The sequence below is a fragment of the Xyrauchen texanus genome, chromosome 1 (genome assembly GCF_025860055.1).
Source record: "Xyrauchen texanus isolate HMW12.3.18 chromosome 1, RBS_HiC_50CHRs, whole genome shotgun sequence".
Lineage (NCBI taxonomy): Eukaryota > Metazoa > Chordata > Actinopteri > Cypriniformes > Catostomidae > Xyrauchen > Xyrauchen texanus.
In genome coordinates, this window is record NC_068276.1 from 45,439,397 (window position 1) to 45,454,837 (window position 15,441).

The following is a 15,441-nucleotide window of genomic DNA, read 5'->3' on the forward strand; positions in this document are numbered from 1 at the left end:
ACTCTCTCGGGAGGCTATTTTACAGAAGAAAAATAAATAAATTCCCGGAGTGTATAGCTAATGCGCATGCGCATTCTACAGTTTATTGACTCTAGAAGTGTATAAATAGTATTTAAATAGAAGTGGCCCATCTCAGCTAAATAATCTCTGACGCAGCGCAACACACTCAAAAGAATTATAATTTTAAGATTTACGAATTTCAATTTCATAACAAAATTCCATCGTATTGAATTGAGTAATCTTTAATAAGATTTTTTTTTTTTTATATATATATATATATTTTGAGGTTTATTGCTTTAGTTTTGTTAAACTTTAGGCTACACAATGCAATTTTATGGATTTTTTTATAATTAAAATTCGTAAATCTTTAATATATATATATATATATATATATATATATATATATATATATATATTTAAAATAGTTCAAAAATGCGGTAAAGTTGGTTTTATGTTTGACATTAGTTTGATGGGGAGATCATAACGTTTAATATAGAATTTCTAAATGTTTTATGAAACATAGGCAAAAACGTGTGTCATAAAAGGGATATTTTCTGAGTATTATAAAATTTGTGTGATGTCATAACTTAAAATTGTTTAATAGATTTATAGACCTAATAAAAAAATACAAATAAAATAAAAAAAAACGTTTTGAAATTAAAGGCTTGTGCTAGGCTAAGGACAATGTATATCTCAGTTGTTTTGGTTTCTTGATGTGAACAATGCGGATAGTTAAATGGGTTTTATTCCGAATATCAAACGAATTTCAAACATAAAACCAACTTGACCTCAGTAGGCCTACTGTCAAAGACGTCGGTATATGTTCGCGTAGAAAAAACCGGTGAAAAGGTTTAAATTAGAGTTTGTTGGCCTACGTTTACTTTTTTGGCATACCTTATTGGAAGTAAGATTCGCCTACTATAGCGTCAAATTATTCTAATGTAAACATTAGGCTAAACAACTTTATACTGGAGAAAAAGGCGTCACGGTTCGAATCCAATAATTAAGTGGACTGTTGACATTATGATCGTCATTGGCGTGTAGCCACAAACGTTTTGGAGACTCTGTGTATAGCCAAATTACATCATACGTGGAAATTTTAGGTGAGCCGTTTCTCCACCTCTCTTCCCCTAGCCCCCCTTCCAGCTCAAGTACAGTTAAACGTGTTTCCCCTCTCAGAAGGACTCCTTTCTGCTCTCCATTCTGCAGCGAGAAGCACCGGTGAACTTGACGGCGCAGGTACATTTGGGTTGGGACTGAAAAAAGTGAGAGGAGCAAAACGCAATTGTCTTGCAATCAAGAAGGACTACGAGCGTTTCAGGTGTGCTTCCGATGATCTCTCCATCAAACAGGTAATGTACTTTTCTTTGCGCTTGGCTGTACAATTCGAGTCTGAATGCTATAGCTGTCCCAACTTGACATCCCCGCGCACCATCTTCGGCTCATATGTGTACCCAAATGATCAAGCTTGATTTTATGGCTAGCACAATGCACTGCAGATTAAGGACATGTACTATTGCAAAATACAGTAATTTAACCATCAGTCATTTTCACTGCAACATCCTCAAATGTATAATAGGTTAATTGGACAAATGTTATCATTAGGATCAAATTTATATTTTTTACTGATTCTAATTCAGATGCATAAATCTGAATAGGCACTTATCACATATTATTTACCAGCAAGGCTCATCATGATTGTAACAGCATCATATCAATGAACTTTTGTACTAGCACATTTCAGGAAGGGTTGTCTCTCACTTGAGGAATCTATGAGCTCTAAAAATGGAAGTACTATTAGATATTATTAATTATTTCACCACTGAATTACATTCTGAATTGACTTAAGTAAGAAGACTATGATTGATTGTTTTACAAATTTTGTTGATCTCTGGAATTTTTGTTTTGGTTTAAACTCTCACATTTTAACACAAAGTTACAACATGCAAACGTCAGCCAATGGAAGATCTGTTATTTTATAGCAGACTTCAATAAAGGACTGTTCAGGTTTCCAAAATCAGTCGACAGTAATATTGGCATTATGCTGATAACCACAATGGGGTTGTGTGAATGGGGCCAGTCTATACACAGTGTGTATTTCAACATTTAAGGACTGGCTCCATTCAATTCCATAGTAAGTGCATTAATGAAACTGTCAGTTATGCTTTTTGATTTTTTTAAATAAATCAGCAGGGATGGCAGGGTTAAATACTTCTGAAATGAATTCCACTACAGATTACAGAATACACGCTGTGAAATGTAATTTGTAACATATTCCCTTAGATTACTTTGGATTACTTTTTCAGCACTGGTAGGTTTTTTTCACTTGTTTTGACAAAAAAAACTCTGCCAGTACAGTAAGACAAAATACACATGTTAAAAATACATTATCTGAAAAACCTAAATATATTAAGCATTATTGTTTCTAAAACAAGATTAATCAAATTGATCTTGTTTTAAGGATTTTTAGATATTTTTACAGGAAAACAATACAAAAATGATCATCAAGAATATAATTGTTGCCCTAATATCAAAGGTCTTACTAGAAAAAAAGAAAGTATGATCCAACGTGAATTTTCTTGATACAAAAATATGATCGTAACATGTGCATGTAAATAGACTCGAAATAGCATTTTAGCTTAGCATAAAGCTGACAATTTACACAACTTTTATTTCTATTTCTTCTTCTCCAAACTTACTTCAAACTTATCTGTCTGCTCGTATTAATGTATCATCATAAGAAAGTGTTTCACCACTGTTCAAATGCACTTTGGATCGCATCATTTATATGAATAAATGTTTTTCATCTGAAAGGACTAAATATTAAATGAAACAAATGAAAATAAAATGTGAAGTAATCTCATCAGTTATCAAAATACTTTTTGAATGTAACTGTATTATAATTACCAATTATTTAGTGGAATACAGTTACTTATACTTTGTATTTTAAATATGTAATCCCATTACATGTATTCTGTTACTCCCAACCCTGTAAATGTTTTTTGTGGTAATCAACATCATGTTACAAATGCTTTCAATTGAACTTAACTTGTACTGAACCTCGAACATTCATGTACTGTTCTAGTTCAACCCAGTGGAGTCAGTTATAACACTAGTTATATTATTGCTCATACATTATATATAGATTTTTTTATATACTAATACACAATATTATGATTTCAATAGCCTGTAGAAACAAACAGAAGAACACGAAGTGGACTTTAACATTTCCTGTATTATGATGCTGATTTTCATATACACAACCATTCTTACCTAAATTTAATAATTTCCAGCAAGTTCTACTTTGGCATACTTGGCTAGTCCAGTCCAGACTAACCCATGTCCAGTAGTACTGGTCTTCTAATTACTCAGATAACAAGCCAGTATATCTTCTTGTGCCACACTGAAGACCTTCTGGCTATTGCCTAAATGAGGATGCCCACTTAAAGGGTTAGTTTACCCAAACATTCTCTCATGATTTACTTACCATCCCAGATGTGTATGACTTTCTTTCTTCAGCAGAACTGAAATGAAGAATTTTATAAGCGCATTTCAGCTCTGTTTGTCCATACAACGCAAGTAAATGGGTGCCATGGGGCTGCTGGCTGTTTGACGGTCCAAAAGGCATATTTAGGCAGCTTAAAAGTAATCCAAACGAATTCAGCTGATCAATTAATGTCTTCTGAAGCAAATCGATAGGTTTGTGTAAGAAACAAATGAATAAATAAAACTTTTTTTAACTTTAAATCGTTGCTTCCTGCCAGCGCTGCATTGCTGTTTGAAATGACATAATTCTGGCCACATTCCTTCCTTTGTTGTGAGAATATGTGCGCACTTCTGACTTCTCGCATGAAGGCGCTATTGCGATTACATCACGCGACCGTAACGTGGTGCATCGACTCTGCAGTAAGTAAGTTCCCTATCGAGAGGTCTCTCCTATTGCGTAAGTAGCTTACGCTATGGGAAAACTCCGTTTCTCGAGAAATATTGAAGTCTTTATGTAAAACGCATTGCAGCTGCACAGCAGACAGCAATGAGCGAGGCAGCTCGGTCATTGGCTGTGCTGCAGCAACTTGCTCGAACCAATGACGGGGCGACTCTGAACGCGCGACCAATGGGTGCGTGCTCAGCCTCAGCGCTCAGAGCCCGCCAAGATGGGCATGGCTTAGGGCTATATATTAGGCGCCCGTCATGAGAGTTCTTTAGATTTAATCTCCTTCAGCAAAGACCTTCTCTTCGCTGGATCCTCCGGATTGTTGGAGTCTTTCGCCCGCCGTCGAAAAGCCTACAGCAGGACCGCTAAGAGGACGCCGGCGCCTTCAGCCGCCTTCGAAGCCTTCTGCTACGCCATCCGGCGCGCATCGCTATATCCTTTTACTGCAAGCGCTCGCCTCTGCGACGCTTTTTGATTGAGTAAAAGAGTAATTTTTCAAGGCGTTGTTGCAAATGCCTTCAGCCTGCGCCTCGTGCAGAGGCCCTCTTCCTGACGGGGATCGTCACATCATTTGCACTCGCTGCCTGGGACCTGACCACGCAGAAGCTGCTCTCACTTGAGGCGGAATCCCCGAATGTGACTCCCTGGGCCTCACCGAGCTGCGCGCTCGCTTTGCCGCCTTCGCCGCGAACGAGCCTGCTACCACCGTGCTGCTGTTCCCTCTGTTCGAGCCGCGCAAGAAAAAGCGCCGCTCACGGAGGTCCCCGCGTGCTTCACCACTACCCGAGAACTCCCTGCCGCCAGTCCATTTCAACGCAGGCAGACCAGCACCCCTCCAACAGAGCGGTGGGTCTCGTCTCGTTCGGCGCGTCAGGGGACGACGGTGAAAAGGATGACAGCCTTTCCAATTGACGCTGCATCCGACGACTGGCCGGGCTCGGCCTTCGACCCCGTGCCGTCGACATTAGCGGACACGAGCACGGGCACCAGCATGGACTCAGAGATCGTCCACATCCTGTCTGAAACGGTAAGAGAGTTCACTGAACGCTTCACTGAAGCTCGGAAGGATTCGCAGGCTATGCGTCACTTCCTGCCCAAGCGCTCCAGCTCGTCACAGAGCCGCCAGAGACCGCCTTAGCAGCAGCAGCGAGCCAGGGCGGCGCCTCCCGTCTCCAAAACGTGTAAAACATTACCCGGTCCCCTTACAGGCGGCTGGAAATGTCTGTACAGCAGTCAATGGGCCAGTCACAGAACTCGCTCACCTGCAATCAAACGCCGTTTTAACGGCAACACACAGAAATCACATTTTCTGCCTGTGTCACTAAGGGGTCACGTGTCCACACTAAAGTGCGCATTCCCACATATCAATACTGTCCAAACAGTGCCAAATACTTCCCCAGCTCGAGCTGGACGCCCCATAAATGTAGATCGTGTGCCTATTGTCATGTATGCACCACTACACACAAGCACTGTTCCCACAGTTATACACACTTCCCCAGTAAAAGCGGAAATACTAGAAAGGTAGCGAGCATGCCTGCTGTGATGCATGCACCCCTACACACAAACACTGTATGCATGGCCAAAAACCCGCCCATGGCCGGAGGCTTTATGAAAGTGGCGCGTGCCTACTACAGTATATGCACCCCCACCCATAAGCACTGCCCATACAGTTCCAGACAGTTCTCTAGCTCATGCCACGAGCATCACAGATGCGACGCCATGAGCCAAGAAACTCCCGCTAAGAGCGGGAAGCTTTATGAAAGTGGCGGCGTGCCTATTACAATGTATGCACCCCCATCCGTAAACACTGTCTATATAGTTTTCAAACATTTCTCCAGCTCATGCTGCAAGCATTACGGAGATAGCGCGCGTGCCTGTGATTTCACACGCACCCCTGCACTCGGCACTCAACACAGCTGCTCAGCGCGCGCCCGCGCCTCTGAGAGCTGTAAGCTCAGTGTTAGCACAGCGCTTATGGGTGGGGGTGCATATACTGTAGTAGGCACACGTGCCACTTTCATAAAGTCTTCCGCTTGCGCTGCCCATACAGTTTCAAACAGTTCTCTGTCTCATGCCGCAAGCATTTCGGAGATAGCGCGCGTGCCTGTACTCTCACACGCACCCCTGCACTCGGCACTCAACACGGCTGCTCAGCGCGCACCTGCGCCTCTGAGAGCTGTAAACTCAGTGTTAGCACAAGGCAATTTGCCGGTGGGGCCCATACGTCACTGCGACACGCCCCCAGCCAGCATTCAGCCCATATCTGTGCGAGCAAAAGCCTGGGAAAAAATCCCGACATGCCGAAATGGGTTTTGAACATAATAAAACACAGTTACTCACTTCAATTCGCTCGCAGACCACCCCGCTTTTCAGCGGTGGTCGAGACGATAGTGAGGAAAGATGTGTCACATGTTCTACGCACCGAGGTGCTCAAACTGATAGAGAAGGGCTATAGAAACTGTTCCTCCCTCTATGAGCTAGGCGGGTTTTTACAGCCGCTATTTTCTCGTCCGAAAAGGACGGTGGCCTCTGCCCCATCCTAGATCTCAGACATCTGAACAAAGCTTTAATGATTCGCTCGTTCAGAATGTTAACATCCAAACATATCCTCGCGCAAGTTCGCCCCGGGGATTGGTTTCTATCAGTGGATTTGAAAGACGCTTTCACATTCCGATAGCGCCTCATCACAGGCGTTTTCTGAGATTCACTTTTGAGGGACAGTCGTGCCAGTACACAGTACTACCATTCGGCCTATCATTGGCCCCCCGTACATTCACGAAATGTATGGACGCGGCACTTTTCCCCCTGAGACAGCGGGGAGTGCGAATATTGAATTACCTTGACGATTGGCTAATCATAGCACAGTCAGAGGGTCAGTTAACGACGCACAGATCTTGGATTATCAGCCATCTAGAATGCCTGGGTCTGAGAATCAATTTTGCAAAGAGCGTGCTATCCCCCAGCCAGAATATCTCTTTTCTGGGAATAGTGCTAGACTCAGTGCAGATGACAGCGCGCCTCTCATCAGAGCGCGCGCTCTCTATTCGACGCCTTGCAACATCATTCAGAACGGGCGCGCCCGTCAAACGATTTCAAAGAATGCTCGGTCTCATGGCCTCGGCATCAGCTGTACTCCAGCTAGGATTGTTGCACATGCGTCCTCTCCAGCGCTGGCTCGGGCCACTTTTTGATCAGAGCGAATCACGGCTGTATAAAAGCCCTGACGCCCTGGAAAGCCGTCAACTGGTATCAAACCGGCGTGAGTCTGGGCGTGAATACGCGGAGAAAAATTATCACGACAGATGCCTCCAAAATAGGATGGGGGGGCCCTTTATGAGGGCAGGCCTGTCTCCGGCTTTTGGTCAAACCCGGAAAAGCGCCTACATATAAACTGTCTGGAAATGAAAGTGGTCGCCTTGGCTCTCAGAGCCCTGCTTCCGTACCTGAAAAACGAACACGTCCTGGTCCGAACGGACAACATGACGGTAGTTTCAGTATATAAATCGCCAGGGTGGACTCAGGTCGAGCTCCTGCACTCTATGGCCAGGGAGCTCATCTTATGGTCACAGCACCACCTGCGCTCGCTGAGAGCAGCGCATGTGCCAGGTGCCCTGAACCAGGGAGCGGACATGCTGTCCAGAGACAAGGTTCTCCCAGGAGAATGGTCTCCCCACCCCTGACCGGTTCAGTGGTTATGGCAAACCTTTGGCGAGGCAGAGGTCGACCTCTTAGCCTCCAGGGAAAATGCGCACTGCCCCTTTTCTTCTCAAAGAGCACGGACGCTTCGCCCAAGTCTGGCCGAGCCGCCCCTTGTATGTTTTTCCCCGATCGCGATGCTACCTCAGGTCATCAGTCGGATCAGGGAAGTGAAATGTGCAGTGCTCCTGGTAGCCCCACTCTGGAAAAACCAGGCGTGGTTTCCAGAACTGATGCAGATGATGCAATCTGCCCCATGGCCAATTCCGTTGAGGCTAGACCTCCTCAGGCAGGCCAACGGGATGATTCTTCATCCCCGCCCGATCTGTGGGCCCTCCATGCATGGCCCCTCAACGGGTTCCGAGAACCTCCCCAGTGGAGTTTTGAGAACCATCACTGAGGCGTGGCGCCCTCTGAGCGCTTATATGCCCAAAAGTGGAAAGTGTTCAGTGACTGGTGTGATACCAAGAGCTTGAACCCCAAATCGTCGCGAGATACCAAGTGTACTCGCTTTTTTTTTGCAAGAGCTGCTGGAGGCGGGCCGCACACCCTCCACGCTCAAAGTCTATGTGGCTGCCATAGCGGCGTCACACAATCCTGATAAAGGGCGTTCATTAGGGAAAAACGACCTAATCATTCGTTTCCTAAGAGGCTAGGAGGATGAACCCTCCTCGCCCCCTCGGTGCCGATCTGGGACCTGGCCACGGTCCTGGGCGACTCAAGAGTGCCCGTTCGAACCTCTCCGAACCGTGCACCTTAAACAGCTCTCGCTCAAAACTGCGCTCTTGCTGGCCTCGCCTCAGTCAAGAGAGTGGGCGACCTGCACGCGCTGTCATCAACGCTGCTTGCCTGGAATTTGGACCTAACGACTGCAGAGTTGTCCTTAGGCCAAAGCACGGGTATATTCCTAAAGTGCTCTCCACACCCTTCAGAGTACAGGTGATATCTCTGGCAGCGCTATCGTCCCCAGCAGACGAAAGCGACGCTAATTTACTCTGCCTGGTCAGGGCGCTCAGAGTATATTTGGAACGTTCTGCCCTGTTCAGACAGACGAAACAATTATTCGTATGCTTTGGCGGCCGCACTAAAGGTCTCGCAGTTTCAAAGCAAAGAATGTCGCGCTGGATAGTGGATGCTATAGCGCTGGCTTATGAAGCCAAGGGCCTTCAATGCCCCTTAGGCATCAGAGCTCACTCTACGAGGAGCATGGCCTCCTTGTGGGCTTGGTCGAGTGGGATACCCATTGAAGATATTTGTGCGGTGGCAGGCTGGGGCTCACCTTCGACATTTATCAGGTTTTATAACCTACAGGTCCCCTCATTGCATTCCAACATTCTATCAGCCTGACTATAGAATGGACTGGAGTATGTATATGCTGAGCATTATCTCCTCCCTTATAGGTCCGTCTCTGACTGACTTAAAGGATTTTTTATGCATCTCAGTACATAAAAAACTCAGTACATAAGATATGTGCTTGTGTTTGTACTATGAGCACCCCACCATGGACCACCTTGGAAGGCGCTCTATACTATCCCATTATGTAGCTCGCCGTTGGCCGGCTCGTGGAATAATCACTTTGCTTTAAGGCTCAGGCATCTGCCTCTGGCTTTATAGAGCGAAGTCAGCACGCACGGCGTTTTGCATGGTATTCCCATAGCGTAAGCTACTTACGCAATACTCGTTCCCTCCTCTCAGGGAACCGAGGTTACGTTAGTAACCGAGTCGTTTCGCTTTGTTGGCCATACATATGCTACAGTGAGATGTATTTTAAATCCTGAACACACAAACTGGCAGTTATAACAGAATGCACTGGGTGGCGCTGTTTAGTCTGGAGTCAAGTTGATCACATTTGATGTACAAACCGTTCTGTCAGTGCGTTTAGATGGACACCAAAAAGCGGGCTATTGCGATAATGTGGTTTACAGTGATAAAGCTGGGCTCCTGTTTAAATGTAGCCTACTGTATAAGCGGTGTACACTTTACTCCCGTATATGTTCAGCTCTTCAGAAAGCAGCATCCCCCGTAGCAACGTAATCCCCGCGACGCTTCTGTAAACAACGTAGCCTACATGACTGCGGTAAAGTTGTTTTTATATTGGATATTCGTTGGCTACAGTCGATCCTTCCTTTAACATTAATTGGTATGTAATCGCGAAAAAGTGGCGGTTTATGCTGTGCCAGATAATACTGTAAGTACATAGTAAGTAATTATAATGTTATTCGGTAAATGTAATTGTTTTAATCATCAAAAGTGAAAAACGCTCAACAGCGATCCCAACAAGGGTTTTTGAACAGAGATACATTATTCCATGACTACATTAAAAAGTGGTTCTTTTTATATGTATAATTTTTATGTTGTTAAACAAATGAAGTTACATTTAGATCATTTGTAATTTTCTTATGATTTATATTGCTGTTTTAACTATTTAATATAAACTGAATGCTTTAATGAAATAAATCTATTTAACATTATGTATTTTTTACCTAAAGCTCTCACATCACCTGCAATGTATATATACACATCTGCTACATATCTTACACCGCTTTGTTTGTGGAAAATTACATGCATGCGAGATATTTAGCTGATTATCCAAGCAGATGTTTTGCAGAATAACTCAGTTGTCCTTATAAGTCACTAAAGCCATATAATACATACAGCATAAACACTTGAGTGAGTAACTGATCAAAATGTTGTTTGTTATTAATTGAAAACCCAATGAAAACAAGTTTCTCTACATTTAAAATGGTCTCATTCACATGAGAATCAATTGTTCCCTTTCGTCTATGGTCTCTCAACATTGCGTCGCTGACGCTATGGGAAATTCCTTTCTCAATGTCCTAACTGAAGCCCTTTGTACAATAACACCAAATCTAAAATTGGCAATGGTGTTTGAGCCCCACCCCTTTAGGCGTGCAGTTGGCCTATATAAGCAGGTCCGAAACCACCATTTCCTCAGAATTCTTCTACTTCAAGACAGCAAGTTCATTATCTTGACAAGCCCTCTCATCTCTGCTTCACCATCGAGAAACACTCCACCTGTGTATGGGTTCTTCGCCCTCAGAGGCAAGCAAGCTGACTCATCGCCTTGACAGCACAGCGCCTGCAGTGAGATGACTGACCTGCTCCCCTGCAGTGTTCCAGCAGAGACATTTGTATCCTTTATTATTGCTATGATATATTGTGCACAGTATATATACATTTGTATATCTAAAAGAGTTGCTAGTGTGTAGCACGTCTTTGTCAGTTGTTTTCAATGTGAGACACATCCCACCATCAGACGGGCATGAGATATGCAACAGCTGCCTTGGCCGAACCAACGCTGAAATGGCTCTCATGGAGACAGACTGCCCTCACTGTAAGGGCATGAGTCTCAGGATGCTCCTCTCTTTAATCACCCCTCTGTCTCCTGATGCAGCATCCTCCCCCCTGCAGCACACACATGAAGATCTCCGGCCTTCCGTGGAGCGCATGGTCTCATTAAATTTGGCGGATCTGATGAATGCCATGTCCATCGCAGCATCTATGGCAAGTGGTCAGGCCTGCCCTCCCTCCAGTGAGGGTGAAGAACATACACCCGCCACTAATACTGAACTGAACTACAATGATCCCTTTCAGTCAAGCCGGAAAGATCTCATCTGGATAAATACACCTTCAAAAGACTGTGTCCCAAAGAGTAGCGCCATTCTTCCTGGAGGTCCACGCAGAGCTCAGAAATATATGGCGAAAGCCCTACTCTGCATGCGCTCAGGTCGGAGGGACTGCTTCTTTCATGTTGTTCAATTGGACAAAATTGCCAGGGCAAAATCTGATCGCTGCCAATGTTGAGCCTGACATGGTACCTCCTCCTTTGGAGCAAGCGCTATCTCCTTATGTTCTGCAAATGTTCCAGGCCGCCTGAACTGCGGTGTGGATCTGATGTGCTGCCAGGGAGCTATGTCCGGGTAATGGAGGCTTCATTCTCAGACAGTTCTGAGGAATTGGTACATATTCGGCAAAGCAGAAGTGGACCTGTTTTCCTCCACAGAGACAACCCACTGTCCCCTCTGGTACTTCATGTCCCAAGACTCACCAGGGGTGGATGCCATGGCTCACAAATGGCCCGTGAAACGCAAGCATGCATTTCCTTCGGTACCTCCATTCTGTCATTTGCTAAATTTGAGAGGACAGGTAAGCGGTTCTACTGGTTGGACCAAAATGGCTCAATCAGTCATGGTTTACAGAGATGGTGAAGCTACTGGTTGGCCCCCCTTGGGAAATACTGCTGAGGAGGGATCTCCTTTCTCAAGCATAGGACATGATCTGACCTCCCCAGCCAGAGCTCTGGAACCTGAACGGAGCCCGCCAAATGTGCCAGGATTAGCTTGATCGGTTATGAACACCATCCTAAAGGCTAGAGTGCTGTTCACAAGACAGGTGTTTGTAAATATATAACAGGTGGTGTGACATAATCAGGTCACATGACCAGGAAGTTATATAGATTTGAAAATGTAAAAAATTCATAAAAAATAGACAAAATCACATTTTCAAAATCCTAGTAATATACGATGTGTGTCAGGTGTTTGTAAATACACTCACCTAAAGGATTATTAGGAACACCATACTAATACTGTGTTTGACCCCCTTTCGCCTTCAGAACTGCCTTAATTCTACGTGGCATTGATTCAACAAGGTGCTGAAAGCATTCTTTAGAAATGTTGGCCCATATTGATAGGATAGCATCTTGCAGTTGATGGAGATTTGTGGGATGCACATCCAGGGCACGAAGCTCCCGTTCCACCACATCCCAATGATGCTCTATTGGGTTGAGATCTGGTGACTGTGGGGGCCATTTTAGTACAGTGAACTCATTGTCATGTTCAAGAAACCAATTTGAAATGATTCGAGCTTTGTGACATGGTGCATTATCCTGCTGGAAGTAGCCATCAGAGGACGGGTACATGGTGGCCATAAAGGGATGGACATGGTCAGAAACAATGCTCAGGTAGGCCGTGGCATTTAAACGATGCCCAATTGGCACTAAGGGGCCTAAAGTGTGCCAAGAAAACATCCCCCACACCATTACACCACCACCACCAGCCTGCACAGTGGTAACAAGGCATGATGGATCCATGTTCTCATTCTGTTTACGCCAAATTCATTTGGCGTCTGTTTACGACAAATGAATGTCTCAACAGAAATCGAGACTCATCAGACCAGGCAAAATTTTGGTGAGCTCTTGCAAATTGTAGCCTCTTTTTCCTATTTGTAGTGGAAATGAGTGGTACCCGGTGGGGTCTTCTGCTGTTGTAGCCCATCCGCCTCAAGGTTGTGCGTGTTGTGGCTTCACAAATGCTTTGCTGCATACCTCGGTTGTAACGAGTGGTTATTTCAGGCAAAGTTGCTCTTCTATCAGCTTGAATCAGTCGGCCCATTCTCCTCTGACCTCTAGCATCAACAAGGCATTTTCAGCCCACAGGACTGCCGCATACTGGATGTTTTTCCTTTTCACACCATTCTTTGTAAACCCTAGAAATGGTTGTGCGTGAAAATCCCAGTAACTGAGCAGATTGTGAAATACTCAGACCGGCCCGTCTGGCACCAACAACCATGCCAGGCTCAAAATTGCTTAAATCACCTTTCTTTCCCATTCTGACATTCAGTTTGGAGTTCAGGAGATTGTCTTGACCAGGACCACACCCCTAAATGCATTGAAGCAACTGCCATGTGATTGGTTGATTAGATAATTGCATAAATTGAACAGGTGTTCCTAATAATCCTTTGGGTGAGTGTATATAACAAGGGGTGTGACATCATCAGGACACATGACAAGAAAGTAGATTTGAAAATGTAAAACAATTCATAAAAAATTACATCAAACTATAAAAAAATAATAATATTCCAAGCCATGTAAGATTTATTGTAGGTGTTCGTGAATGCATTGCTGGTGCAGTAACAACACTGGATTATATGAGTTAGAAGAAAATGTTAGAATTCAATTAGGGCTGTCGATTTAATGATAAAAAAATTAAATAAAAAAATTAATGCAATTATTCGCAATGCCCCCATATAAGGAAGATTCCTGAGAAATGCAAGCTTGTAGTACCACCTGTTTACTCCAGAGGGCAGTAAGTGAAACTTCAGCTGTATGAAAACACGCAGTTTATACAGTGAAGAAAACAACCTTCAGCAGCAACAACACAGACATGCGTTACATTTTGCATTCAAAACACTTAATGGAGCGCAAATCCGATCTAAATGATCTCAAGATGTGTTTAAATATTGAGTATTAAACTATATTTAACTTGACACGGTGACCTAAAAATGTTATGTTTATGATGTGACGCACCAGAGACGCTACACAAGTATGTCTGACGCAGATGTAAATTGACGGTCCTTAAACAAGCCCTCATAATAAATCTCCAACTGATTGAAAAATTCACTTATGAAATGGATTGCTGTGAACTGAATAACAATGATTGACTTATGATAAATAATATGGTAGTAAACAATACAGCCACTTTTTGTATATGTATATATACATATATAAATATTTAACTATTATATATATAATTGTTAAATATTTAAAGATAACTATGTCTAATTTTTTCATCATTATATATTGAATTATTGTTATATGAGGGGCTTTCTCACCAAATATTTGTATATGCGATTAATTAATCGGGACACCATGTAATTAATTCAGTTACATTTTTTAATCGATTGACAGTCCTAAATTCAATGTAATAAAAATTTTACAGTTCCTAGTGAATAACTCATTCACAGCTTTAAATTTTTTATTCATGCTACACTTAATTCACCCCATTACATTCTATTTGAATGATGCTATTACATATTTTAGAATCTTGAATAATTTGTTTTTGTCCCTTAATTTGCTGTTTGTATAAATGAGTAGGCCTACAGTTACTGAGCATGTGGGTATTCTTGTTTTTCTCAACAAAAACACAACATAAGAGACAATATAAACATAACTATTAAATGTGAGTGTTTATATTTGACTTGTATGTTAATAACGTCAGTCTACTTTATTAGTGATTGCTTTTTCTTCACTTTGCGTGAGCTTAGATGATTTCATTCTATACTTTTTTGTTTTCATGGATTGCTTGTTTAAATGTAAAAAAAAAAGAAAAGAAAAACAGGACATAATATAAGATTTTTTTGGAAATAATTAGAAGCTTGTATTTTTTAAATGGTGACAACCTTTATGACTAAAAAAATCATTTTGCAATGTCTTTCTAATTAATTACCTTCATTTAAAAAATAGAATATTCAATTATTAATTTTTTATGATGAATGACCATCCCTTGTATCGATTCGGTTAAGAAGACATTAATTGATCGACTGGAGTCATGCTGATTGCTTTTATGCTGCCTAATATGCTTTTTTCTAAATGCTCTCGTTAGCCGTGTCAGGTACTATATGACTGGCTGTTGTGTAATGGTGACATAAGGTCATGAAGAAATGCTTAAAATACTTTTACTTTTTCATCATACAAGTTCTATCATGGCTGTAAAGTCCAGTGTTGCTTAAATTTCTTTTTAAATGTACATGTTACAATAGGCACAAAGGAACTATGAATACTAATGACGGCATGGTTCAAGCTTGTTTCTGAGTGCCGAAACTAGTGCTGTTAGTACTAACCGTATGTTTTCAACAATGCTCTTTCCCCTAATTATTTGACACACTCTCAAATTACATACATTTCTGAAAATTGTAAGCATGCAAATAAACAATTTTTTTGTTTCACTGAGAGAAGCATATACAGTTGAAGTAAGAAGTTTACATACATTTAGGTTGAAGTCATTAAAACAAAT

At 42.7% G+C, this 15,441-nt stretch overlaps 1 protein-coding gene across 2 annotated transcripts in view; it reads left to right on the plus strand.

Moving 5' to 3' along the window:
• The first annotated feature begins 1,190 nt into the window (after positions 1-1,190).
• The window catches only part of LOC127659940 (aggrecan core protein-like), a 39,480-nt gene continuing 25,229 nt past the window's right edge, over positions 1,191-15,441 (plus strand). For both annotated transcript variants that reach the window (XM_052149983.1, XM_052150061.1), the window contains exon 1: positions 1,191-1,352. The gene's annotated coding sequence lies outside the window, so the exon portion shown is untranslated. The remainder of the gene's footprint in view (positions 1,353-15,441) is intronic.